Here is a 5,686-nt window from a genome sequence, read left to right as displayed (position 1 = left end):
TTGGAGCGAGCCACTAGGAGTTGCTTATCATTTTGGGACTTTTGAAAACAAGGACGACTTCAGTTTGTTCATGTCGTTGTTTAGTGTCTGTTGGCGATGATTAACATTTTCGCTCTTTCTTTTTGGATTTTGTATATGTTAGTGGCGATGTAGTTTCCGCCTTTGTTGATTTAGTTTGTATGAACTAAAGATGACTTAACCGTTTATATGCATTGTGTTATTCAGGAAATTGTGAATCAGGTTAAATTATCATTCGATAAGGATAAGTTGATTTTCCGCATTTGAGTTACTTAAAGTGATGTCCCGGAAAAGGAAGGTTTTAAAAGGAAACAATTTTATACAATCTCTTTATTCAAAAAAAAAATTTACCCATTTTTCCGCAATGTTTTTTATAAGTATTTTTCGAGGCGTTACACAAACAACGGGAAATAATAACTACCGAGGCTAATCGATAAAATTAGCTGATATAAGTGAAAATAATTAGAAGTTTGTACTTATGATTGAATTACAATTGTTCAACAAAATTATATGTGTAACTAACTAGAAAAATTAAACTAATAAAAGCAACATATATTATTTATTCATTTAATTATATTTTTTATTAATTAAGTTATAATTATTTATTTGAGTAATTAAATATATAAATATAGTAATTTAGTATAATTGTTATTACTTTTATAGTTAAATATTTATATAATATTTATGCATTAGCGGTATAAACATTATTCATAAATAATAGAGTAAATTACACCGACACCCCCTGAGTTTTAGTGAATTACACAAACCACCCCTCACTTTTCTAAAATTACACAAACCTCCCCTAGTTTTATACTTTCATTACACTGACCACCCCTGTATAATAAATAAGTGTAATCTTTTAAACAGTCTTTTAAACAAAAAATGTGATAAATGCAATTAAGTTAAACAAAACATGATATATTGTGTAGACAAGTCTAAATAATATACAAATCAATGTATCTTTATTATTTTTGTTACAAAATGCATCAACAATTATAAAGAAATATTGTTTAAATCACTCTTATAATGTAGTGTAACGAACCAAAAATAATAAAGATACATTGATTTGTATATTATTTAGACTTGTCTACCCAATATATCATGTTTTGTTTAACTTAATTGCATTTATCACATTTTTTGTTTAAAAAATTATACTTATTTATTATACATGTGTGGTGAGTGTAATGAAAGTATGAAACTATGGGAGGTTCGTGTAAGTTTAGAAAAGTGAGGGATGGTTTGTGTAATTTCACTAAAACTCAGGGGATGTCAGTGTAATTTACTCTAAATAATATTTGATCCACTATTTATTTGTATTAGTTATAGTTAAAAAGTGATGAATATTAAATATGAATTGTAGATAATACAATGTCGGTGTAACAAACTCCTACAATGTAAGGGTGACAAACTCCTATACTGTCATGATAACAAATTCTTACATTGTCAATTTATACATTTTTTATGATTAATAATTTGGTAAAATTGTTGGCAAATTTTTATTTAGTTAATTAACTACACAATTTTGTAAAACTATTAGTAATTATTTATTTATTTCTAATAATTATTTGTATATTCAATTATTTATAATCTTTAATAGACATTTTAGCATGTGATTACTGTATTTTGCTAACTTTGGAAAGAATAAATTGTTGAAAGTTTTTATGATTTTTGAATAGCAGAAGTTAACTTTCAAATACTACAAATTAATTTTTAAGTTTCATCAAATTTTCATTTACCAAAGAGGCTATAACTAGTAACTTATTGACTGGATTAAAAACTTATCTACAAATCTATAAACTCATGATATCAGTGAATGTCAATTTATTCAATGAGAATGGTGGGAAATTAATATAACAAACTACATTATTAACTTCTATAATACATTTTATGTATTACTAAAAAAATTGAATTGAGTTGAAATCAGTTGTAATAATACACTTAAATTAAACTAAATGAAAATGTTTGAAGGTTATAATAGTTTTACTCTAACACAAACAAAATAGTCTTTTTTTTTCTTACTATCAAATCTACTCATCTTTTTTTGTTCAGCAAATTAATCTTTTTTGAGATTCGTAGTTGCTCATTCCAACAAGTGTCACTTTCGAGAATCGAACCATCAACCTTGAGAATCTTATAGAGCCTTGCACCACTAAACCAACATCTTGTTGGTAAACGAATAGTCTTTATATACAATACATTTTGTTTAAACAAAAGAAATGATAAAAATAGAACACAGAAGAGAAGGTATAGTTTAACTAATGCTCTAAGACACCAATTGACATATCCTGTTTGTAAGATGGATGAGTTAGGATTAGTAAAAATTGTTTCATAACATTTGTGTTTATCTCAGGAAAAGGAAAAGAAAACAAAAGAATTAGATCCCAAAAAGCGCAATGATTATACATTTTTATTTTTTATATATACATGCGTGTAACAGACGTCTATTTAATTTGGATAAAGTAGTAGAAGTGCTTAACATACCGTGGAAAAGTTACACTCAATTAAATATCATAAGGAAAGGGAGACAGAATCAATTTATCGCCAGCTCGTTGTCTCGCGAGATAAAATGAAAAACTCATCTCAGGTTATCGCCAGTGATTGTCTCGTCAGGAAACATCGCACGTCGATTCACTGTGACGCAAAACATTTGAAACGGTTTCAATCAGGTCCCACCTGTTATTTTATCTAGAAAGAGGGGTGCCATTCACCGTCATAAATGTATGTGCCACTTTCTCTTTTTACGGACATTTACTTTCAGAATTACTTTCTAAATAAGTTTTTTAAACTTATTTTTTATCATCACAATCAAGTGTATAAACATCTAATAATTTAAATGTATTTATTAATTCAAACCATTAAATTTTTTTAGAATTATTTGGTAGAATAAGGAATAAATTTAAAGTAGATCATTTTTATTTTCAGGAATCAGAAAATATAGGAGGTTATGTTCCATATATTGTAATCTATTTACCTACCTATACTAACAATATTGTAACATATGTTACAAGGTGATACTTTATTTATAAATGATATGTATCACTATCTTATGAATATAAGAGTTAGCAGGAAAATACAATAAAATGATATAACATTAGAATCTTATAAGCTATTATAATATTGTAACTAGCATCACTTTACAATTAGCCTAATAATATTATAATCTAAATCAAATATTACACAGATAAGATGTTAACATACCTATGACCTTAAAAATATATCACTATTTTAATGACTGTCTTATATTTTAAATATAATTTTTTTTAAAAGGCTGTCTTTTGTACATATTGAAAAAATAAATGTTGAATATAGTGAGAAGTAATGATATTTAATTTTATATTTTAAATTATTTATTATTGGTAGTACATATTATTGTTAAGAAATCGTATTTATTTATTGTAGCATTGTTTAACAAGTCAACTAACAATTATTTGATAAAAAATAATTTAATAGACTCGTCTCATTTGAGAAATTAACTAATTTATAAGTCATATATCAGAATAAGTAATTTATTATTTATAAGTTAAGTTTGTTAAGTTTATTTACCACATTCACATAAATTTGTCAACAAGCTAACTTTTAATTTAAGATATATTTAGTAGTCTTCAACTAATTTTCTGGTTGTAGGAAACATTTTTGACATTTGAAAAAGTAAGAGTTGGCATTATGTAAACTAGTGTTTACATGCAATTCGTGTCTGCGGACGAATATTATGTGATACTACATATTCAATTTTTATATCTTTCATTTTTTGAATTAGAATATATTTATTGTGTTCAGTGTACTTTATATTATATTTTTTTGTTTGTTTATGATAATGTTTAATTTAAGGTGAGATATGTGGTTAATTAATGTATTGGTGGTGGTCGCTTAGGATTACATAGTTTTTTTGTAAAAATTAAATAATATTAAAGGCAAAATAGGAAATAAAAATTACACCATGAGGGAAGTTTCAAGTTTTGCCTTTATATATAGTATAGATATCTTACTTGTATATGTCAAATCATATATACTGTTCTAAAAAGTGTATCACTCCATACATTATTTATTAAGTTTGGTTTAAAATAGGGGAGTCATAAGATGGTTTGATGGTGAAGAGAGCGGTCGTAAGGAATGGAGTGCAGGAGGTTATGGGTTCGAGTCCCACCATGATGGTAGGTTGTAGGAGGTTGACAACTAACATACTAACGATTGCCGATAAAAAAAAAAGTTTGGTTTAAAATATATATATTTAAATCAAAATTTTAATAATTAAATATATATTTTTATAAAATGAAATGACAAACTTTTTTGGGTAAAAGATATGTTTAGATATACGTGTAAGTGTTTTAATTATTTGATTTAGACCTTCACGTGATTGATGTTGATGTAGATTATAATGTGCCACTTGTCAACTTTAGGAGAACAAAATTCGGGATTGATGGTATGCTCCTCCAATGTAGATATTACATGTTCTAACTTCTAATTTATGTCCAGTCAAATAAAACAGTTTTACTTAATTAAAAAATTAAAAATTAATATTTTTATATTAGTTAATTAATATTAATTAACTAGGAATATAAGGTTTTATTACTAAACAAATACTACAAGTTATTTGTTTTCTTTTGTGTGGGAATGAAAATAATAATTTTATTCTTCATAATGACGGTAAATTTTATGATAAGATTATGAGTTGTTTATATCCTTATTTTGCTGTCCAATAATTAGTTACAGAAGTGTCCCCTTTTCCAAGTACATATTAATGTTGGGTTATTTATGTAATTTTCTCGGGGGCTTGACCTGGTTCATATAAAGTGCAGTGAAATGCATAATCTGATTTAATTAGTAAAATCAGAGAAACGTTAATATACATTGACAATAAAATGCATAATCTGATTTAATTAGGAAAATATAACATTTTTGTATATCGAAAAAATATTTGACTTTGATTTCCAATAATGAATAATTTAATTATATTTTTGGAAAAATATTCTTATTATTCTGGTAAACATAGTCCATAAATTTATATCATAAAATATCTAAATTACCTACTAAAGTGCGAAGTTTTACCTTTTATAAAATGTGTGTTATTTATTGCACTTATTATGTATTAAGTCAAACTCCTCTCCATTACTAGAGATAGCCGTTAGTGAAAAATGCATGGAAAAATCAAAAGACAAGAACATTTTTAACTCTCTACTTTAATTGTTATTATATTTTTACCCTTAAAAATACATTAAAAACCTAATTGACCTCTCTAGTATTATTGCCAAATCCATTTTTAACTAAAGTAATTATAGTTTTTAGGTAAAGTTTGTTTCTCTAGCGTTAGTTTGAGAGTTGAATTTTGGAGGAGAATGAAAGAAAATAGAAGGCTTAGAAACTATATTATAAATGTATTTCACGCCTCCCAAGTATTTTTTTCCCCTTCATTCATCTTCAAAATATAACTCATAAACTAATTCTTAAGGAGAACACGATTATTAGGGTTTGACTCATATTTTATATATTACATTATCACCAATTAAGCTTATTATTAAGATAGCTAAAATAATTTTAAAACTCGTCCTCATGAGAAAATTTTCTAACAATTTATAATTATATTTTTGCAAAGGAAGCTTCAAATTTGTTGATTTTATCTATATGCTCTTTTACTTAAATTTAAATTTGTTGACATCTAAATTTAAATTAT

Source organism: Lupinus angustifolius, chromosome LG12 (genome assembly GCF_001865875.1).
Source record: "Lupinus angustifolius cultivar Tanjil chromosome LG12, LupAngTanjil_v1.0, whole genome shotgun sequence".
In the NCBI taxonomy this organism is placed as follows: Eukaryota; Viridiplantae; Streptophyta; class Magnoliopsida; order Fabales; family Fabaceae; genus Lupinus; species Lupinus angustifolius.
This window is presented reverse-complemented; position numbering follows the sequence as displayed.